Consider the following 23,319-nt stretch of genomic DNA (forward strand, 5'->3'; position numbering starts at 1 on the left):
TTCTCATGTCAAACAAATGCATTAAGCATGCAACTAATCTTCAAGCACAAGCTGAGATTTAAACAATACAAAGTGATCTGTTGAGATTTAAAAGCTTAATGCCTGAACAGAGACTTGAACCCTGGACCCTCAGATTAAAAGTCTGATGCTCTACTGACTGAGCTATCCAGGCTCCTTTAGAACAAACTTAGCACATTTTTCAAGATTTGCTTCTGATTCATCTAAATGTATCTTCAGATATGTTGATTTTTATCATATGTGTGTACATACCCAAAACCAAAGCCAGCACATAGTCTGCCAGCATAATGAGGTGTCAGGTTACATCTCTTTTTATACTCTATGTATAGGAAACAGGGGAAGAGGGGTGATGAGTATTCAGCCCAGTGAAAGGCTATCAGATTTGGGCAGTTAAAGGCAGGTGAAGTTGCATCATCAAGCGGTTGATTTAGTTTACTCCAAAGCTGAATTCACATTCACACAGCTCAGTATTGATTAATTTTGACTTTCATATTGCTACTGCTAAATGTGCTGCAAAGAAAAAAAAGTAGGAATCACTGATTCTGTGTGTTTTTTATGGGGGACATCATAGCTGCTAGTTTCCACACATCAGCTTAAAGAGTATTGAAAGTTAAACATAGAGTTTACAGAGGGAAAAATGCTGAAAACAAGTCATAAAATTGCCAAAGTAGTGTTAATCCTCATATCCACATGACATTTATTTCTGAAAAGCTAGGTATGATTTAAACAAAGCTAAATGATAGGTCTAGGTTAAAAAGCCTCAAAACTGAACAATGATGTAAATAATGGACCCTCAGATTAAAAGACGGGTGCTTTACAGACTAAGCTATCCAGGTTCTTTCTAAGTGCACTTTTGCAACATTTTCAATGAAAATGTCTCTGTCCATATCTAAGTATACTCAGAAAAATTATCATGCAATATGACTTTTCAAAGCCAAAACCAAGCACATAATCAATGATTTGTCGTGAATTTGGACATATTCAAAGACATGTTTTTTGTTTTTTTCTCTAGTGTAAAAGAGCATTTTATTTCTCATGTCAAACAAGAGCATTTTATTTCTCATGTCAAACAAGAGCATTAAGCATGCAACTAATCTTCAAGCACAAGCTGAGATTTAAACAATACAAAGTGATCTGTTGAGATTTAAAAGCTTAACACCTCAACAGGGACTTGAACCCTGGACCCTCAGATTAAAAAACTGATGCTCTACCGACTGAGCTATCCAGGCTCCTTCTGAACAAGCTTAGCACATTTTTCAAGATTTGCTTCTGATTCATCTAAATGTATCTTCAGATATGTTGATTTTTTTCATATGTGTGTACATACCCAAAACCAAAGCCAGCACATAGTCTGCCAGCGTAATGAGGTGTCAGGTTACATCTCTTTTTATACTCTATGTATAGGAAACAGGGGAAGAGGAATGATGAGTATTCAGCCCAGTGAAAGGCTATCAGATTTGGGCAGTTAAAGGCAGGTGAAGTTGCATCATGAAGCGGTTGATTTAGTTTACTCCAAAGCTGAATTCACATTCACACAGCTCAGTATTGATTAATTTTGACTTTCATATTGGTACTGCTAAATGTGCTGCAAAGAAAAAAAAGTAGGAATCACTCTGATTCTGTGTGTTTTTTATGGGAGACATCATAGCTGCTAGTTTCCACCCATCAGCTTAAAGAGTACTGAAAGTTAGACATAGAGTCTACAGAGGGAAAAATGCAGAAAACAAGTCATAAAATTGCCAAAGTAGTGTTAATCCTCATATCCACATGACATTTATTTCTGAAAAGCTAGGTATGATTTAAACAAAGCTGAATGATAGATCTAGGTTAAAAAGCCTCAAAACTGAACAATGACGTAAATAATGGACCCTCAGATTAAAAGACGGTTGCTTTACTGACTGAGCTGTCCAATTTTTTTTCTAAGTGCACTGTTGCAACATTTAAAAAAAAATGTCTCTGTCCATATTTAATTATATTCAGAAAAATTATCATTTAATATGACTGTTCAAAGCCAAAACCAAGCACATAATCAATAATTTGTCGTGAGTTTGGCCATATTCAAAGACATGTTTTTTGTTTTTTCTCTAGTGTATAAGAGCATTTTATTTCTCATGTCAAACAAGTGCATTAAGCATGCAACTAATCTTCAAGCACAAGCTGAGATTTAAACTATACAAAGTGATCTGTTGAGATTTAAAAGCTTAACGCCTGAACAGGGACTTGAACCCTGGACCCTCAGATTAAAAGTCTGATGCTCTACCAACTGGTAGAGAATCAGGCTCCTTCTGAGCAAACGTAAACATTTTTCAAGATTTACTTCTGATTCATCTAAATGTATCTTCAGATATGTTGATTTTTTTCATATGTGTGTACATACCCAAAACCAAAGCCAGCACATAGTCTGCCAGCATAATGAGGTGTCAGGTTACATCTCTTTTTATACTCTATGTATAGGAAACAGGGGAAGAGGAGTGATGAGTATTCAGCCCAGTGAAAGGCTATCAGATTTGGGCAGTTAAAGGCAGGTGAAGTTGCATCATCAAGCGGTTGATTTAGTTTACTCCAAAGCTGAATTCACATTCACACAGCTCAGTATTGGTTAATTTTGACTTTCATATTGGTACTGCTAAATGTGCTGCAAAGAAAAAAAAGTAGGAATCACTCTGATTCTGTGTGTTTTTTATGGGAGACATCATAGCTGCTAGTTTCCACACATCAGCTTAAAGAGTATTGAAAGTTAGACATAGAGTCTACAGAGGGAAAAATGCCGAAAACAAGTCATAAAATTGCCAAAGTAGTGTTAATCCTCATATCCACATGACATTTATTTCTGAAAAGCTAGGTATGATTTAAACAAAGATAAATGATAGGTCTAGGTTAAAAAGCCTCAAAACTGAACAATGATGTAAATAATGGACCCTCAGATTAAAAGACGGGTGCTTTACAGACTGAGCTATCCAGGGTCTTTCTAAGTGCACTTTTGCAACATTTTCAAAAAAAATGTCTCTGTCCATATTTAAGTAAACTCAGAAAAATTATCATCCAATATGACTGTTCAAAGCCAAAACCAAGCACATAATCAATGATTTGTCGTGAATATGGACATATTCAAAGACATGTTTTTTGTTTTTTTCTCTACTGTAAAAGAGCATTTTATTTCTCATGTCAAACAAGTGCATTAAGCATGCAACTAATCTTCAAGCACAAGCCGAGATTTAAACAATACAAAGTGATCTGTTGAGATTTAAAAGCTTAATGCCTGAACAGGGACTTGAACCCTGGACCCTCAGATTAATAGTCTAATGCCTGAACAGGGACTTGAACCCTGGAACCTCAGATTAAAAGTCTGATGCTCTACCGACTGAGCTATCCAGGCTCTTTTTGAACAAACTTAGCACATTTTTCAAGATTTGCTTCTGATTCATCTAAATGTATCTTCAGATATGTTGATTTTTATCATATGTGTGTACATACCCAAAACCAAAGCCAGCACATAGTCTGCCAGCATAATGAGGTGTCAGGTTACATCTCTTTTTATACTCTATGTATAGGAAACAGGGGAAGAGGAGTGATGAGTATTCAGCCCAGTGAAAGGCTATCAGATTTGGGCAGTTAAAGGCAGGTGAAGTTGCATCATCAAGCGGTTGATTTAGTTTACTCCAAAGCTGAATTCACATTCACACAGCTCGGTATTGATTAATTTTGACTTTCATATTGCTACTGCTAAATGTGCTGCAAAGAAAAAAAAGTAGGAATCACTCTGATTCTGTGTGTTTTTTATGGGGGACATCATAGCTGCTAGTTTCCACACATCAGCTTAAAGAGTATTGAAAGTTAAACATAGAGTTTACAGAGGGAAAAGTGCCGAAAGCAAGTCATAAAATTGCCAAAGTAGTGTTAATCCTCATATCCACATGACATTTATTTCTGAAAAGCTAGGTATGATTTAAACAAAGCTAAATGATAGGTCTAGGTTAAAAAGCCTCAAAACTGAACAATGATGTAAATAATGGACCCTCAGATTAAAAGACGGGTGCTTTACAGACTGAGCTATCCAGGTTCTTTCTAAGTGCACTTTTGCAACATTTTCAAAAAAAATGTCTCTGTCCATATTTAAGTATACTCAGAAAAATTATCATGCAATATGACTTTTCAAAGCCAAAACCAAGCACATAATCAATGATTTGTCGTGAATTTGGACATATTCAAAAACATGTATTTGTTTTTTTCTCTAGTGTAAAAGAGCATTTTATTTCTCATGTCAAACAAAAGCATTTTATTTCTCATGTCAAACAAGAGCATTAAGCATGCAACTAATCTTGAAGCACAAGCTGAGTTTTAAACAATACAAAGTGATCTTTTGAGATTTAAAAGCTTAACACTTGAACAGGGACTTGAACCCTGGACCCTCAGATTAAAAGACTGATGCTCTACCGACTGAGCTATCCAGGCTCCTTTGGAACAAGCTTAGCACATTTTTCAAGATTTGCTTCTGATTCATCTAAATGTATCTTCAGATATGTTGATTTTTTTCATATGTGTGTACATACCCAAAACCAAAGCCAGCACATAGTCTGCCAGCGTAATGAGGTGTCAGGTTACATCTCTTTTTATACTCTATGTATAGGAAACAGGGGAAGAGGAATGATGAGTATTCAGCCCAGTGAAAGGCTATCAGATTTGGGCAGTTAAAGGCAGGTGAAGTTGCATCATGAAGCGGTTGATTTAGTTTACTCCAAAGCTGAATTCACATTCACACAGCTCAGTATTGATTAATTTTGACTTTCATATTGGTACTGCTAAATGTGCTGCAAAGAAAAAAAAGTAGGAATCACTCTGATTCTGTGTGTTTTTTATGGGAGACATCATAGCTGCTAGTTTCCACACATCAGCTTAAAGAGTACTGAAAGTTAGACATAGAGTCTACAGAGGGAAAAATGCAGAAAACAAGTCATAAAATTGCCAAAGTAGTGTTAATCCTCATATCCACATGACATTTATTTCTGAAAAGCTAGGTAGGATTTAAACAAAGCTAAATGATAGATCTAGGTTAAAAAGCCTCAAAACTGAACAATGACGTAAATAATGGACCCTCAGATTAAAAGACGGCTGCTTTACAGACTGAGCTATCCAGGTTCTTTCTAAGTGCACTTTTGCAACATTTTCAAAAAAAATGTCTCTGTCCATATTTAAGTAAACTCAGAAAAATTATCATCCAATATGACTGTTCAAAGCCAAAACCATGCACATAATTAATGATTTGTCGTGAATTTGGACATATTCAAAGACATATTTTTTGTTTTTTTCTCTAGTGTAAAAGAGCATTTTATTTCTCATGTCAAACAAGTGCATTAAGCATGCAACTAATCTTCAAGCACAAGCTGAGATTTAAACAATACAAAGTGATCTGTTGAGATTTAAAAGCTTAATGCCTGAACAGGGACTTGAACCCTGAACCCCCAGATTAAAAGTCTGATGCTCTACCGACTGAGCTATCCAGGCTCCTTCTGAGCAAACTTCGCACATTTTTCAAGATTTGCTTACGATTCATCTAAATGTATCTTCAGATATGTTGATTTTTTTCATATGTGTGTACATACCCAAAACCAAAGCCAGCACATAGTCTGCCAGCATAATGAGGTGTCAGGTTACATCTCTTTTTTTCCTCTATGTATAGGAAACAGGGGAAGAGGAGTGATGAGTATTCAGCCCAGTGAAAGGCTATCAGATTTAGGCAGTTAGAGGTACGTGAAGTTGCATCATCAAGCGGTTGATTTAGTTTACTCCAAAGGTGAATTCACATTCACACAGCTCAGTATTGATTAATTTTGACTTTCATATTGGTACTGCTAAATGTGCTGCAAAGAAAAAAAAAGTAGGAATCACTCTGATTCTGTGTGTTTTTTATGGGAGACATCATAGCTGCTAGTTTCCACCCATCTGCTTAAAGAGTACTGAAAGTTAGACATAGAGTCTACAGAGGGAAAAATGCAGAAAACAAGTCATAAAATTGCCAAAGTAGTGTTAATCCTCATATCCACATGACATTTATTTCTGAGAAGCTGGGTATGATTTAAACAAAGCTAAATGATAGGTCTAGGTTAAAAATCCTCAAAACTGAACAATGATGTAAATAATGGACCTTCAGATTAAAAGATGGGTGCTTTACTGACTGAGCTATCCAATTTTCTTTCTAAGTGCACTGTTGCAACATTTTCAAAAAAAATGTCTCTGTCCATATTTAAGTATACTCAGAAAAATTATCATCCATAATGACTGTTGAAAGCCAAAACCAAGCACATAATCAATGATTTGTCGTGAATTTGGACATATTCAAAGACATGTTTTTTGTTTTTTTCTCTACTGTAAAAGAGCATTTTATTTCTCATGTCAAACAAGTGCATTAAGCATGCAACTAATCTTCAAGCACAAGCTGAGATTTAAACAATACAAAGTGATCTTTTGAGATTTAAAAGCTTAATGCCTGAACAGGGACTTGAACCCTGGACCTTCAGATTAAAAGTCTGATGCTCTACCAACAGAGCTATCCAGATTCCTTCATAACAAATTTAGCACATTTTTCAAGATTTGCTTCCGATTTATCTAAATCTATTTTCAGATATGTTGATTTTTTTCATATGTGTGTACATACCCAAAACCAAAGCCAGCACATAGTCTGCCAGCATAATGAGGTGTCAGGTTACATCTCTTTTTATACTCTATGTATAGGAAACAGGGGAAGAGGAATGATGAGTATTCAGCCCAGTGAAAGGCTATCAGATTTGGGCAGTTAAAGGCAGGTGAAGTTGCATCATCAAGCGGTTGATTTAGTTTACTCAAAAGGTGAATTCACATTCACACAGCTCAGTATTGATTAATTTTGATTTTCATATTGGTACTGCTAAATGTGCTGCAAAGAAAAAAAAGTAGGAATCACTCTGATTCTGTGTGTTTTTTATGGGAGACATCATAGCTGCTAGTTTCCACCCATCTGCTTAAAGAGTACTGAAAGTTAGACATAGAGTCTACAGAGGGAAAAATGCAGAAAACAAGTCATAAAATTGCCAAAGTAGTGTTAATCCTCATATCCACATGACATTTATTTCTGAAAAGCTAGGTATGATTTAAACAAAGCTAAATGATAGGTCTAGGTTAAAAAGCCTCAAAACTGAACAATGACGTAAATAATGGACCCTCAGATTAAAAGACGGGTGCTTTACAGACTGAGCTATCCAGGTTCTTTCTAAGTGCACTTTTGCAACATTTTCAAAAAAAATGTCTCTGTTGATATTTAAGTATACTCAGAGAAATTATCATCCAATATGACTGTTCAAAGCCAAAACCAAGCACATAATCAATGATTTGTCGTGAGTTTGGACATATTCAAAGACATGTTTTTTGTTTTTTTCTCTAGTGTAAAAGAGCATTTTATTTCTCATGTCAAACAAGTGCATTAAGCATGCAACTAATCTTCAAGCACAAGCTGAGATTTAAACAATACAAAGTGATCTGTTGTTGATTAAAAGTCTGATTCTCTACCGACTGAGCTATCCAGGCTCCTTCCAAACAAACTTAGCACATTTTTCAAGATTTACTTCCGATTCATCTAAGTGTATCTTCAGATATGTTGATTTTTTTCATATGTGTGTACATACTCAAAACCAAAGCCAGCACATAGTCTGCCAGCATAATGAGGTGTCAGGTTACATCTCTTTTTATACTCTATTTATAGGAAACAGGGGAAGAGGAATGATGAGTATTCAGCCCAGTGAAAGGCTATCAGATTTGGGCAGTTAAAGGCAGGTGAAGTTGCATCATCAAGCAGTTAATTTAGTTTACTCCAAAGCTGAATTCACATTCACACAGCTCAGTATTGATTAATTTTGACTTTCATATTGGTACTGCTAAATGTGCTGCAAAGAAAAAAAAGTAGGAATCACTCTGATTCTGTTTGTTTTTTATGGGAGACATCATAGCTGCTAGTTTCCACCCATCAGCTTAAAGAGTACTGAAAGTTAGACATAGAGTCTACAGCGGGAAAAATGCAGAAAACAAGTCATAAAATTGCCAAAGTAGTGTTAATTCTCATATCCACATGATATTTTTTCTGAAAAGCTAGGTATGATTTAAACAAAGCTAAATGATAGGTCTAGGTTAAAAAGCCTCAAAACTGAGCAATGACGTAAATAATGGACCCTCGGATTAAAAGACGGGTGCTTTACAGACTGAGCTATCCAGGTTCTTTCTAAGTGCACTTTTGCAACATTTTCAAAAAAAATGTCTCTGTCCATATTTAAGTACACTCAGAAAAATTATCATCCAATATGACTGTTCAAAGCCAAAACCAAGCACATAATCAATGATTTGTCATGAGTTTGGACATATTCAAGGACATGTTTATTGTTTTTTTCTCTAGTGTAAAAGAGAATTTTATTTCTCATGTTAAACAAGTGCATTAAGCATGCAACTAATCTTCAAGCACAAGCTGAGATTTAAACAATACAAAGTGATCTGTTGTTGATTAAATGTCTGATGCTCTACCGACTGAGCTATCCAGGCTCCTTCCAAACAAACATAGCACATTTTTCAAGATTTGCTTACGATTCATCTAAATGTATCTTCAGATATGTTGATTTTTTTCATATGTGTGTACATACCCAAAACCAAAGCCAGCACATAGTCTGCCAGCATAATGAGGTGTCAGGTTACATCTCTTTTTATACTCTATGTATAGGAAACAGGGGAAGAGGAATGATGAGTATTCAGCCCAGTGAAAGGCTATCAGATTTGGGCAGTTAAAGGCAGGTGAAGTTGCATCATCAAGCGGTTGATTTAGTTTACTCCAAAGTTGAATTCACATTCACACAGCTCAGTATTGATTAATTTTGACTTTCATATTGGTACTGCTAAATGTGCTGCAAAGAAAAAAAAGTAGGAGTCACTCTGATTCTGTGTGTTTTTTATGGGAGACATCATAGCTGCTAGTTTCCACACATCTGCTTAAAGAGTATTGAAAGTTAGACATAGAGTCTACAGAGGGAAAAATGCAGAAAACAAGTCATAAAATTGCCAAAGCAGCGTCAATCCTCATATCCACATGACATTTATTTCTGAAAAGCTAGGTATGATTTAAACAATTCTAAATGATAGGTCTAGGTTGAAAAGGCTCAAAACTGAACAATGACGTAAATAATGGACCCTCAGATTAAAAGATGGGTGCTTTACTGACTGACCTATCCAGGTTCTTTCTAAGTGCACTTTTGCAACATTTTCAAAAAAAATGTCTCTGTCCATATTTAAGTATACTCAGAAAAATTATCATTCAATATGACTGTTCAAACCCAAAACCAAGCACATAACCAATGATTTGTCGTGAGTTTCAACATACTCAAAGACATGTTTTTTGTTTTTTTGTCTAGTGTAAAAGAGCATTTTATTTCTCATGTCAAACAAGTGCATTAAGCATGCAACTAATCTTCAAGCACAAGCTGAGATTTAAACAATACAAAGTGTACTGTTGAGGTTTAAAAATATAAAGTCTGAACAGGGACTTGAATCCTGGACACTCAGATTAAAACACTGATGCTCTACCAACTGAGCTATCCAGGAGCCTTCCAAACAAGTGTAGCACATTTTTCAAGATTTAATTCCGATTCATCTAAATGTATCTTCAGATATTTTGAATTTTTTCATATGTGTGTACATACCCAAAACAAAAGCCAGCATAAAGTCTGCCAGCATAATGAGGTGTTAGGTTACATCTCTTTTCATACTCTATGTAGAGGAAACAGGGGAAGAGGAGTGATGAGTATTCATCCCAGTGAAGGGCTATCAGATTTGGGCAGTTAAAGGCAGGTGAAGTTGCATCATCAAGCGGTTGATTTAGTTTACTCCAAAGCTGAATTCATATTCACACAGCTCAGTATTGATGAATTTTGTCTTTCATATTGGTACTGCTAAATGTGCTGCAAAGAAAAAAAAGTAGGAATCATTCTGATTCTGTGTGTTTTTTTATGGGAGACATCAGAGCTGCTTGTTTCCACCGATCAGCTTAAAGAGCACTGAAAGTTGGACATAGAGTTTACAAAGGGAAAAAATGCAGACAACAAGTCATAAAATTGTCAAAGTAGTGTTAATCCTCATATTCACATGACATTTATTTCTGAAAAGCTAGGTATGATTTAAACAAAGCTAAATGATAGGTCTAGGTTAAAAAGCCTCAAAACTGAACAATGACATAAATAATGGATCCTCAGATTAAAAGACGGGTGCTTTATTGACTGAGCTATCCAGGTTCTTTCTAAGTGCAGTTTTGCAACATTTTCAAAAAAAATGTCTCTGTCCATATTTAAGTATACTCAGAAAAATTAACATTCAATATGACTGTTCAAAGCCAAAACTAGGCACATAATCAATGTTTTGTCGTGACTTTGGACATATTCAAAGACATGTTTTTTGTTTTTTTCTCTAGTGTAAAAGAACATTTTATTTCTCATGTTAAACAAGTGCATTAAGCATGCAACTAATTTTCAAGCTGAGATTTAAACAATACAAAGTGATCTGTTGAGATTTAAAAACTGAACACCTGAACAGGGACTTGAACCCTGGACCATCAGATTAAGAGTCTGATGCTCTACCGACTGAGCTATCCAGGCTCCTTCTGAGCAAACTTAGCACATTTTTCAATATTTACTTCCGATTCATCTAAATGTATCTTCAGATTTGTTGATTTTTTTCATATGTGTGTACATACCCAAAACCAAAGCCAGCACATAGTCTGCCAGCATAATGAGGTGTCAGGTTACATCTCTTTTTATACTCTATGTATAGGAAACAGGGGAAGAGGAGTGGAGAGTATTCAGCCCAGTGAAGGGCTATCAGATTTGGGCAGTTAAAGGCAGGTGAAGTTGCATCATCAAGCGGTTGATTTAGTTTACTCCAAAGCTGAATTCACATTCACACAGCTCAGTATTGATTAATTTTGACTTTCATATTGGTACTGCTAAATGTGCTGCAAAGAAAAAAAAGTAGGAATCACTCTGATTCTGTGTGTTTTTTTATGGGAGACATCAAAGCTGCTAGTTTCCACCCATCAGCTTAAAGAGTACTGAAAGTTAGACATAGAGTCTACAGAGGGAAAAATGCAGAAAACAAGTCATAAAATTGCCAAAGTAGTGTTAATCCTCATATCCACATGACATTTATTTCTGAAAAGCTAGGTATGGTTTAAACAAAGCTAAATGATAGGTCTAGGTTAAAAAGCCTCAAAACTGAACACTGACGTAAATAATGGACCCTCAGATTGAAAGACGGGTGCTTTACTGACTAAGCTATCCAATTTTCTTTCTAAGTGCACTGTTGCAACATTTTAAAAAAAAATGTCTCTGTCCATATTTAAGTATATTCAGAAAAATTATCATTCAATATTTCTGTTCAAAGCCAAAACCAAGCACATAATGAATTATTTTTCGTGAGTTTGGACATATTCAAAGACATGTTTTTTGTTTTTTCTCTAGTGTAAAAGAGCATTTTATTTCTCATGTCAAACAAGTGCATTAAGCATGCAACTAATCTTCAAGCACAAGCTGAGATTTAAACAATACAAAGTGATCTGTTGAGATTTAAAAACGTAATGCCTTAATGTCTGATGCTCTACCGACTGAGCTATCCAGGCTCCTTCCGAACAAAATTAGCACATTTTTCAAGATTTACTTCCGATTCATCTAAATGTATCTTCAGATATGGTGATTTTTTTCATATGTGTGAACACACGCAAAACCAAAGCCAGCACATAGTCTGCCAGCATAATGAGGTGTCAGGTTACATCTCTTTTTATACTCTATGTATAGGAAACAGGGGAAGAGGAGTGATGAGTATTCAGCTCAGTGAAAGGCTATCAGATTTGGGCAGTTAAAGGCAGGTGAAGCTGCATCATCAAGCGATTGATTTATTTAATCCAAAGCTGAATTCACATTCACACAGCTCAGTATTGATTAATTTTGACTTTCATATTGGTACTGCTAAATGTGCTGCAAAGAAGAAAAAGTAGGAATCACTCTGATTCTGTGTGTTTTTTATGGGAGACATCAGAGCTGCTTGTTTCCACCGATCAGCTTAAAGAGCACTGAAAGTTGGACATAGAGTTTACAAAGGGAAAAAATGCAGACAACAAGTCATAAAATTGTCAAAGTAGTGTTAATCCTCATATCCACATGACATTTATTTCTGAAAAGCTAGGTATGATTTAAACAAAGCTAAATGATAGGTCTAGGTTAAAAAGCCTCAAAACTGAACAATGACATAAATAATGGATCCTCAGATTAAAAGACGGGTGCTTTATTGACTGAGCTATCCAGGTTCTTTCTAAGTGCACTTTTGCAACATTTTCAAAAAAAATGTCTCTGTCCATATTTAAGTATACTCAGAAAAATTAACATTCAATATGACTGTTCAAAGCCAAAACCAGGCACATAATCAATGTTTTGTCGTGACTTTGGACATATTCAAAGACATGTTTTTTGTTTTTTTCTCTAGTGTACAAGAGCATTTTATTTCTCATGTTAAACAAGTGCATTAAGCATGCAACTAATTTTCAAGCTGAGATTTAAACAATACAAAGTGATCTGTTGAGATTTAAAAACTGAACACCTGAACAGGGACTTGAACCCTGGACCATCAGATTAAGAGTCTGATGCTCTACCGACTGAGCTATCCAGGCTCCTTCTGAGCAAACTTAGCACATTTTTCAATATTTACTTCCGATTCATCTAAATGTATCTTCAGATTTGTTGATTTTTTTCATATGTGTGTACATACCCAAAACCAAAGCCAGCACATAGTCTGCCAGCATAATGAGGTGTCAGGTTACATCTCTTTTTATACTCTATGTATAGGAAACAGGGGAAGAGGAGTGGAGAGTATTCAGCCCAGTGAAGGGCTATCAGATTTGGGCAGTTAAAGGCAGGTGAAGTTGCATCATCAAGCGGTTGATTTAGTTTACTCCAAAGCTGAATTCACATTCACACAGCTCAGTATTGATTAATTTTGACTTTCATATTGGTACTGCTAAATGTGCTGCAAAGAAAAAAAAGTAGGAATCACTCTGATTCTGTGTGTTTTTTTATGGGAGACATCAAAGCTGCTAGTTTCCACCCATCAGCTTAAAGAGTACTGAAAGTTAGACATAGAGTCTACAGAGGGAAAAATGCAGAAAACAAGTCATAAAATTGCCAAAGTAGTGTTAATCCTCATATCCACATGACATTTATTTCTGAAAAGCTAGGTATGGTTTAAACAAAGCTAAATGATAGGTCTAGGTTAAAAAGCCTCAAAACTGAACACTGACGTAAATAATGGACCCTCAGATTGAAAGACGGGTGCTTTACTGACTAAGCTATCCAATTTTCTTTCTAAGTGCACTGTTGCAACATTTTAAAAAAAAATGTCTCTGTCCATATTTAAGTATATTCAGAAAAATTATCATTCAATATTTCTGTTCAAAGCCAAAACCAAGCACATAATGAATTATTTTTCGTGAGTTTGGACATATTCAAAGACATGTTTTTTGTTTTTTCTCTAGTGTAAAAGAGCATTTTATTTCTCATGTCAAACAAGTGCATTAAGCATGCAACTAATCTTCAAGCACAAGCTGAGATTTAAACAATACAAAGTGATCTGTTGAGATTTAAAAACTTAATGCCTTAATGTCTGATGCTCTACCAACTGAGCTATCCAGGCTCCTTCCGAACAAAATTAGCACATTTTTCAAGATTTACTTCCGATTCATCTAAATGTATCTTCAGATATGGTGATTTTTTTCATATGTGTGAACACACGCAAAACCAAAGCCAGCACATAGTCTGCCAGCATAATGAGGTGTCAGGTTACATCTCTTTTTATACTCTATGTATAGGAAACAGGGGAAGAGGAGTGATGAGTATTCAGCTCAGTGAAAGGCTATCAGATTTGGGCAGTTAAAGGCAGGTGAAGCTGCATCATCAAGCGGTTGATTTATTTAATCCAAAGCTGAATTCACATTCACACAGTTCAGTATTGATTAATTTTGACTTTCATATTGGTACTGCTAAATGTGCTGCAAAGAAGAAAAAGTAGGAATCACTCTGATTCTGTGTGTTTTTTATGGGAGACATCAGAGCTGCTTGTTTCCACCGATCAGCTTAAAGAGCACTGAAAGTTGGACATAGAGTTTACAAAGGGAAAAAATGCAGACAACAAGTCATAAAATTGTCAAAGTAGTGTTAATCCTCATATCCACATGACATTTATTTCTGAAAAGCTAGGTATGATTTAAACAAAGCTAAATGATAGGTCTAGGTTAAAAAGCCTCAAAACTGAACAATGACATAAATAATGGATCCTCAGATTTAAAGACGGGTGCTTTATTGACTGAGCTATCCAGGTTCTTTCTAAGTGCACTTTTGCAACATTTTCAAAAAAAATGTCTCTGTCCATATTTAAGTATACTCAGAAAAATTAACATTCAATATGACTGTTCAAAGCCAAAACCAGGCACATAATCAAAGTTTTGTCGTGACTTTGGACATATTCAAAGACATGTTTTTTGTTTTTTTCTCTAGTGTAAAAGAGCATTTTATTTCTCATGTTAAACAAGTGCATTAAGCATGCAACTAATTTTCAAGCTGAGATTTAAACAATACAAAGTGATCTGTTGAGATTTAGAAACTGAACACCTGAACAAGGACTTGAAACCTGGACCATGAGATTAAAAGTCTGATGCTTTACCGACTGAGCTATCCAGGCTCCTTCAAAGCAAACTTAGCACATTTTTCAAGATTTACTTCCGATTCATCTAAATGTATCTTCAGATATGTTGATTTTTTTCATATGTGTGTACATACCCAAAACCAAAGCCAGCACATAGTCTGCCAGCATAATGAGGTGTCAGGTTACATCTCTTTTTATACTCTATGTATAGGAAACAGGGGAAGAGGAGTGGAGAGTATTCAGCCCAGTGAAGGGCTATCAGATTTGGGCAGTTAAAGGCAGGTGAAGTTGCATCATCAAGCGGTTGATTTAGTTTACTCCAAAGCTGAATTCACATTCACACAGCTCAGTATTGATTAATTTTGACTTTCATATTGGTACTGCTAAATGTGCTGCAAAGAAAAAAAAGTAGGAATCACTCTGATTCTGTGTGTTTTTTTATGGGAGACATCATAGCTGCTAGTTTCCACCCATCAGCTTCAAGAGTACTGAAAGTTAGACATAGAGTCTACAGAGGGAAAAATGCAGAAAACAAGTCATAAAATTGCCAAAGTAGTGTTAATCCTCATTTCCACATTACATTTATTTCTGAAAAGCTAGGTATGATTTAAACAAAGCTAAATGTTAGGTCTAGGTTAAAAAGCCTCAAAACTGAACAATGACGTAAATAATGGACCCTCAGATTGAAAGACGGGTGCTTTACTGACTAAGCTATCCAATTTTCTTTCTAAGTGCACTGTTGCAACATTTAAAAAAAAAATGTCTCTGTCCATATTTAAGTATTTTCAGAAAAATTGTCATTCAATATGTCTGTTCAAAGCCAAAACCAAGCACATAATCAATGATTTGTCGTGAGTTTGGACATATTCAAAGACATGTTTTTTGTTTTTTCTCTAGTGTAAAAGAGCATTTTATTTCTCATGTCAAACAACTGCATTAATCATGCAACTAATCTTCAAGCACAAGCTGAGATTTAAACAATACAAAGTGATCTGTTGAGATTTAAAAACTTAATGCCTTAATGTCTGATGCTCTACCGACTGAGCTATCCAGGCTCCTTCCGAACAAAATTAGCACATTTTTCATGATTTACTTCTGATTCATCTAAATGTATCTTCAGATATGCTGATTTTTTTCATATGTGTGTACATACCCAAAACCAAAGCCAGCACATAGTCTGCCAGCATAATGAGGTGTCAAGTTACATCTCTTTTTATACTCTATGTATAGGAAACAGGGGAAGAGGAGTGATGAGTATTCAGTTCAGTGAAAGGCTATCAGATTTGGGCAGTTAAAGGCAGGTGAAGCTGCATCATCAAGCGATTGATTTATTTAATCCAAAGCTGAATTCACATTCACACAGCTCAGTATTGATTAATTTTGACTTTCATATTGGTACTGCTAAATGTGCTGCAAAGAAGAAAAAGTAAGAATCACTCTGATTCTGTGTGTTTTTTATGGGAGACATCAGAGCTGCTTGTTTCCACCGATCAGCTTAAAGAGCACTGAAAGTTGGACATAGAGTTTACAGAGGGAAAAAATGCAGACAACAAGTCATAAAATTGTCAAAGTAGTGTTAATCCTCATATCCACATGACATTTTTTTCTGAAAAGCTAGGTATGATTTAAACAAAGCTAAATGATAGGTCTAGGTTAAAAAGCCTCAAAACTGAACAATGACATAAATAATGGATCCTCAGATTAAAAGACGGGTGCTTTATTGACTGAGCTATCCAGGTTCTTTCTAAGTGCACTTTTGCAACATTTTCAAAAAAAATGTCTCTGTCCATATTTAAGTATACTCAGAAAAATTAACATTCAATATGACTGTTCAAAGCCAAAACCAGGCACATAATCAATGTTTTGTCGTGACTTTGGACATATTCAAAGACATGTTTTTTGTTTTTTTCTCTAGTGTAAAAGAGCATTTTATTTCTCATGTTAAACAAGTGCATTAAGCATGCAACTAATTTTCAAGCTGAGATTTAAACAATACAAAGTGATCTGTTGAGATTTAAAAACATTACACCTGAACAGGGACTTAAACCCTGGACCATCAGATTAAAAGTCTGATGCTCTAGTGACTGAGCTATCCAGGCTCCTTCCAAGCAATCTTAGCACATTTTTCAAGATTTACTTCCGATTCATCTAAATGTATCTTCAGATATGTTGATTTTTTTCATATGTGTGTACATACCCAAAACCAAAGCCAGCACATAGTCTGCCAGCATAATAAGGTGTCAGGTTACATCTCTTTTTATACTCTATGTATAGGAAACAGGGGAAGAGGAGTGGAAAGTATTCAGGCCAGTGAAGGGCTATCAGATTTGGGCAGTTAAAGGCAGGTGAAGTTGCATCATCAAGCTATTGATTTATTTACTCCAACGCTGAATTCACATTCACACAGCTCAGTATTGATTAATTTTGACTTTCATATTGGTAATGCTAAATGTGCTGCAAAGAAGAAAAAGTAGGAATCACTCTGATTCTGTGTGTTTTTTATGGGAGACATCAGAGCTGCTTGTTTCCACCGATCAGCTTAAAGAGCACTGAAAGTTGGACATAGAGTTTACAGAGGGAAAAAATGCAGACAACAAGTCAAAAAATTGTCAAAGTAGTGTTATTCCTCATATCCACATGACATTTATTTCTGAAAAGCTAGGTATGATTTAAACAAAGCTAAATGATAGGTCTAGGTTTAAAAGCCTCAAAACTGAACAATGATGTAAACAATGGACCCTCAGATTAAAAGACGGGTGCTTTACAGACTGAGCTATCCAGGTTCTTTCTAAGGGCACTTTTGCAACATTTTCAAAAAACATATCTCTGTCCATATTTAAGTATACTCAGAAAAATTAACATTCAATATGACTGTTCAAAGCCAAAACCAAGCACATAATCAATGTTTTGTCGTGACTTTGGACATATTCAAAGACATGTTTTTTGTTTTTTTCTCTAGTGTAAAAGAGCATTTTATTTCTCATGTTAAACAAGTGCATTAAGCATGCAACTAATCTTCAAGCACAAGCTGAGATTTAAACAATACAAAGTGATCTGTTGAGATTTAAAAGCTTAACACCTTAACAGGGACTTGAACCCTGGACCCTCAGATTAAAAGTCTGATGCTCTACCGACTGAGCTATCCAGGCTCCTTCTGAGCAAACTTAGCACATTTTTCAAGATTTGCTTCCGATTCATCTAAATGTATCTTCAGATATGTTGATTTTTTTCATATGTGTGTACATACCCAAAACCAAAGCCAGCACATAGTCTGCCAGCATAATGAGGTGTCAGGTTACATCTCTTTTTATACTCTATGTATAGGAAACAGGGGAAGAGGAATGATGAGTATTCAGCCCAGTGAAAGGCTATCAGATTTGGGCAGTTAAAGGCAGGTGAAGTTGCATCATCAAGCGGTTGATTTAGTTTACTCCAAAGCTGAATTCACATTCACACAGCTCAGTATTGATTAATTTTGACTTTCATATTGGTACTGCTAAATGTGCTGCAAAGAAAAAAAAGTAGGAATCACTCTGATTCTGTGTGTTTTTTATGGGAGACATCATAGCTGCTAGTTTCCATCCATCAGCTTAAAGAGTACTGAAAGTTAGACATAGAGTCTACAGAGGGAAAAATGCAGAAAACAAGTCATAAAATTGCCAAAGTAGTGTTAATCCTCATATCCACATGACATTTATTTCTGAAAAGCTAGGTATGATTTAAACAAAGCTAAATGATAGGTCTAGGTTAAAAAGTCTCAAAACTGAACAATGACGTAAATAATGGACCCTCAGATTAAAAGACGGGTGCTTTACAGACTGAGCTATCCAGGTTCTTTCTAAGTGCACTTTTGCAACATTTTCAAAAAAAATGTCTCTGTCCATATTTAAGTATACTCAGAAAAATTATCATCCAATATGACTGTTCAAAGCCAAAACCAAGCACATAATCAATGATTTGTCGTGAATTTGGACATATTCAAAGACATGTTTTTTGTTTTTTTCTCTAGTGTAAAAGAGCATTTTATTTCTCATGTCAAACAAGTGCATTAAGCATGCAACTAATCTTCAAGCACAAGCTGAGATTTAAACAATACAAAGTGATCTGTTGAGATTTAAAAAGCTTGATGCCTGAACAGGGACTTGAACCCTGGACCCTCAGAATAAAAGTCTGATGCTCTACCGACTGAGCTATTCAGGCTCCTTCTGAACAAACCTAGCACATTTTTCAAGATTTACTTCAGATTCATCTAAATGTATCTTCAGATATGTTGATTTTTTTCATATGTGTGTACATACCCAAAACCAAAGCCAGCACATAGTCTGCCAGCATAATGAGGTGTCAGGTTACATCTCTTTTTATACTCTATGTATAGGAAACAGGGGAAGAGGAGTGATGAGTATTCAGCCCAGTGAACGGCTATCAGATTTGGGCAGTTAAAGGCAGGTGAAGTTGCATCATCAAGCGGTTGATTTAGTTTACTCCAAAGCTGAATTCACATTCACACAGCTCAGTATTGATTAATTTTGACTTTCATATTGGTACTGCTAAATGTGCTGCAAAGAAAAAAAAGTAGGAATCACTCTGATTCTGTGTGTTTTTTTATGGGAGACATCATAGCTGCTAGTTTCCACCCATCAGCTTAAAGAGTACTGAAAGTTAGACATAGAGTCTACAGAGGGAAAAATGCAGAAAACAAGTCATAAAATTGCCAAAGTAGTGTTAATCCTCATATCCACATGACATTTATTTCTGAAAAGCTAGGTATGATTTAAACAAAGCTAAATGATAGGTCTAGGTTAACACTAGGACTACTGGACTCGTGACCCCGCCTAGAACTACTGAAAGGAGTCATTTTGACTCCTTGCTTGTTTTCGTTTATTTTTAGAGTTTCATTTTTGGTTATTTATTAATAATTACATTTTTTGTAATGTATTATTATTGTGAGATCCAACAGTAATGCTTTTGATTGTTTTTTTTCTGCTTTTCTTATTTTTCTACAGAAAATAACAATAATTATAATAGACGTTTTTCAAACATTTTTTTTTATTCAAGTGCACACATATAAACAACAACTGAAGAACAAAAAGCAGAGAAAATGTAGGTGGAGGAGCATAAAAATGAAAATATGGCGCAGAATTCACCTTCTAAACATTTGGTGTTTCGCATTTTAGGCATTGCCTTTGATTTATGGCAGTACATTGCCCACACAAAGACTTACCACAAGTCTTACAATTTCCGACAGATCTATTTTTCTTGCACTTTTCTTTGATCTGGCAAAATTTTGTTTGAACCATCACTTCTGAGCATGTAGAAACTTGGGACGTGGAACCCTTTTCCCTATCTGTGACATAAGGACCACTCAACTCTCTCACAAGCGTTTGCAAAAATGCCTTGCGTGACATTTTTTGGTGGGTAATCTCCTTGAATATTATCCATGCATTTATACCCGCAAAGTCTAAGGCATTTTCAAATGCATGAACAGGCCATCTCCTTGTGCATGTTCGTGTGGTATATTTTCGTGCCATCTGATCCACTACATCTACTCCATATTTTGTTTCATTGTAAAACTTTACCGTTTCTGGCGTTTTTTTAGCGGAATCAGACGCAACAACAACATCTGGATGGACGGAACTCAAAATGACAACATTTTTGTTGGGCTTTCCTTGATATACTGTAAGTGTAAAATTGTCTTAATTTCTAAACACTTTAGTGTTGTATAATTCCTCTTTCATGGATTTTATTTCTTTAGGCACTTCTCGCCTTATCTTGTTCAGTGTTCCCACGATGGTTGTTCCTTTGCTTTTTAGCTGTTTAGCTAATTTTACTGAAGTAAAATAATTATCGGTTGTAACATTGCGACCTTTTTTCAAAAACGGGTCCAATAACTTCATTACCACATGGTCAGCTAAACGGTCCTCAGCACGGCGTGTGTCATCTTTGCCTAGATAAGGGAAGCCATTTGCCAGATATTTGCTCCTCTTATCAACAGCTAGCCAATATTTGTGGCCATATTTATCTGGTTTGGAAGGCATGTACTGCGTGAATGGACACCTAGTTTTGCTTGGGAAAAGTTGCTCATCCACCGTTATGTATGGGCCAGGTTTGTAACACGCAATACAATTTTCAATAAACCTGTCCCACACAGTAGAAAATAGAGCAAACTTGTCCGTTTGCAGTCTCTCCGATTGAGTAGATTTCTCATCAAATCTGAGAAACCTCATAATTTCAACAAAGCGGTCCCTAGACATTGTCGCTTTGCAAAACGGTATTCCCCAGTCATTACACCAAATACTGCTAATCGAGTGACGGTTCGTGCCAGATATTCCACGAGCATAGAATATCGCAATGAATGCATCTAGCTCCTCATCAGATAGAGTAAGCTGTAAATTATTGTTCCTGCATGCTTCTGCAAGCGTACAGTTCTTTATATGTGTCAATATATATGAATCAAAAAATAAACGCCATGCGCTCAAAGGACTATCGATAATGATATTTCTTCTGGCGTATCCTGTAGGGCCAGGTGCTTCTCGAAGAATATTTTGGCTGTCACGCCTACCAGGCAAGTGTTCTCCAATTTCAACAGGTTTCCATTGAATACCATCCGCTGAAACTAGTATTCCTTCAGATTCGCCTTCTCTGGTGTTTGTTGTTGCATTACCTTCGCCGCCATCGTTATCTGTTGTTCTTTCATTTCTGGGACGTTTTGCTGATTTTTTCTGTCCACGACCAGGAGGATGGTCACGAGGCAACATAACTGCATGAGCCCGATCCCCAGTTGATGTGCTTGGAATATCTGTAAAAAAGTTGATGAATATTTAGAATTTTTGTTTTGTAAGGGTCCGTGCACATTGGCTGGATTAGCGGCGGAATATCCGACCGGATATTCTCACCACAATCCGGCCCGTACCTGCCCGCTCAGGTACAGAGCGGAGTTTCATACCTGAAGCTCTGCTCCGAACCCCGGGCTGGAGCCGCTGTCTGGCACGGAGCCGTGCTCGCGCGTAAGCAAGCGCTGCTCTGTCCCTGACAGCGGCTCCAGCCCGGGGTTCGGAGCGGAGCTTCAGGCATGAGCGGGCAGGTACGGCCTGTATTGCGGCAAGAATATCCAGATGGCTATTCAGCCAGAATTCTGCTAGTGTGCACAGGCCCTAACTCAGTGTGTGGAAGAACAAATAAATACACATAACTACTTACCTTCTGGATTTGTTCCTTCTGAGTCTTCAGATTCACTTGATATGTTCTGAGGAATGAAATCTTCATCACTGTCAGAATCAAATACATGTTCCTGCAATTCGGATTTCGATTCATTCTCCGGTATGGATTGCAAAGTAGCCAGAATATCCTGAGGCTTTATCAAACGTCTTCTCTCCATATTCCTCACAAATTCCATAATTCTATATAGTTCCCTGCTGAAAAATAGAAATGAAATGAAAACTAAAAGAAATAATAACTGTTCTGCCACCTTCAAAAGTAGGTGGGCTGAATCAGTTGACAGACAGCTAAACTATTTCATAACAATTCATACCTGTATGAGTCTTCAGAGCTCGTATGTCTGCGTCTGTTCTCTTTGTCTCTTCAGCTGAACTGAAAGTAGTTACTATCCAGAATACTGTCTCCTGCTAGGACCTTAGAAAAACACCACCCTTCATTAGCATAAGATAAGAGCCTAGAGTAAACAAGCTATTTTGTTCAGCATTACACAGTAATACAAGCAGGTAAAACACAAGGAAAATGTGAAAAGTTGACATGTAAATTGAACTACATCTATATGAACATCAGGGTAAATAAGACAGAGTGAAAAAATTATGCACAAAACTTTATAGCAACATTTAGTGACAAAAGGACCTCAAAATATAGTAGGGAGTCAAAATGACTCCCTTCAGTAGTTCTTGGTAAATTTTGAAAAAAACGCGCAAATTTTTCACCAAAATTATTTATTCTCACAAAATCTTTTTTCACATCATATTTGAGGAAAAGTCACCGAGTTTCAAGCCGGAATTCTGAAAAATGTAGTCACAGAAGAGAAATAAAAAACGAAAGGAGTCAAAATGACTCCATCAGTAGTTCTAGTGTTAAAAAGCCTCAAAACTGAGCAATGACGTAAATAATGGACCCTCAGATTAAAAGACGGGTGCTTTACAGACTGAGCTATCCAGGTTCTTTCTAAGTGCACTTTTGCAACATTTTCAAAAAAAATGTCTCTGTCCATATTTAAGTATACTCAGAAACATTATCATCCAATATGACTGTTCAAAGCCAAAACCAAGCACATAATCAATGATTTGTCGTGAATTTGGACATATTCAAAGACATGTTATTTTCTCTAGTGTAAAAGAGCATTTTATTTCTCATGTCAAACAAGTGCATTAAGCATGCAACTAATCTTCAAGCACAAGCTGAGATTTAAACAATACAAAGTGATCTGTTGAGATTTAAAAGCTTAATGCCTGAACAGGGACTTGAACCCTGGACCCTCAGATTAAAAGTCTGATGCTCTACCGACTGAGCTATCCAGGCTCCTTCTGAACAAACTTAGCACATTTTTCAAGATTT

The 23,319-nt window shown here is 36.1% G+C and overlaps 11 non-coding genes across 11 annotated transcripts; all 11 read right to left on the minus strand.

The window, feature by feature from the left end:
* Positions 1-99: 99 nt before the first annotated feature.
* On the minus strand, positions 100-172 carry TRNAK-UUU (transfer RNA lysine (anticodon UUU)). Its single transcript has one exon. It is a non-coding gene; the product is annotated as a tRNA-Lys (tRNA).
* A 1,002-nt stretch (positions 173-1,174) lies between these two features.
* TRNAK-UUU (transfer RNA lysine (anticodon UUU)) lies at positions 1,175-1,247 on the minus strand. The gene has a single exon. It is a non-coding gene; the product is annotated as a tRNA-Lys (tRNA).
* A 2,074-nt stretch (positions 1,248-3,321) lies between these two features.
* Positions 3,322-3,394, minus strand: TRNAK-UUU (transfer RNA lysine (anticodon UUU)). The gene has a single exon. It is a non-coding gene; the product is annotated as a tRNA-Lys (tRNA).
* Positions 3,395-4,397: 1,003 nt separating this feature from the next.
* On the minus strand, positions 4,398-4,470 carry TRNAK-UUU (transfer RNA lysine (anticodon UUU)). Its single transcript has one exon. It is a non-coding gene; the product is annotated as a tRNA-Lys (tRNA).
* A 977-nt stretch (positions 4,471-5,447) lies between these two features.
* On the minus strand, positions 5,448-5,520 carry TRNAK-UUU (transfer RNA lysine (anticodon UUU)). The gene has a single exon. It is a non-coding gene; the product is annotated as a tRNA-Lys (tRNA).
* A 979-nt stretch (positions 5,521-6,499) lies between these two features.
* TRNAK-UUU (transfer RNA lysine (anticodon UUU)) lies at positions 6,500-6,572 on the minus strand. The gene has a single exon. It is a non-coding gene; the product is annotated as a tRNA-Lys (tRNA).
* A 4,028-nt stretch (positions 6,573-10,600) lies between these two features.
* On the minus strand, positions 10,601-10,673 carry TRNAK-CUU (transfer RNA lysine (anticodon CUU)). The gene has a single exon. It is a non-coding gene; the product is annotated as a tRNA-Lys (tRNA).
* Positions 10,674-12,663: 1,990 nt separating this feature from the next.
* Positions 12,664-12,736, minus strand: TRNAK-CUU (transfer RNA lysine (anticodon CUU)). Its single transcript has one exon. It is a non-coding gene; the product is annotated as a tRNA-Lys (tRNA).
* A 5,103-nt stretch (positions 12,737-17,839) lies between these two features.
* Positions 17,840-17,912, minus strand: TRNAK-UUU (transfer RNA lysine (anticodon UUU)). Its single transcript has one exon. It is a non-coding gene; the product is annotated as a tRNA-Lys (tRNA).
* Positions 17,913-18,890: 978 nt separating this feature from the next.
* TRNAK-UUU (transfer RNA lysine (anticodon UUU)) lies at positions 18,891-18,963 on the minus strand. The gene has a single exon. It is a non-coding gene; the product is annotated as a tRNA-Lys (tRNA).
* Positions 18,964-23,210: 4,247 nt separating this feature from the next.
* On the minus strand, positions 23,211-23,283 carry TRNAK-UUU (transfer RNA lysine (anticodon UUU)). Its single transcript has one exon. It is a non-coding gene; the product is annotated as a tRNA-Lys (tRNA).
* Positions 23,284-23,319: the final 36 nt, after the last annotated feature.

The sequence above is a fragment of the Phyllobates terribilis genome, unplaced genomic scaffold (genome assembly GCF_046119375.1).
Source record: "Phyllobates terribilis strain yellow unplaced genomic scaffold, ASM4611937v1 Scaffold_1__5_contigs__length_1240528914, whole genome shotgun sequence".
NCBI lineage: Eukaryota > Metazoa > Chordata > Amphibia > Anura > Dendrobatidae > Phyllobates > Phyllobates terribilis.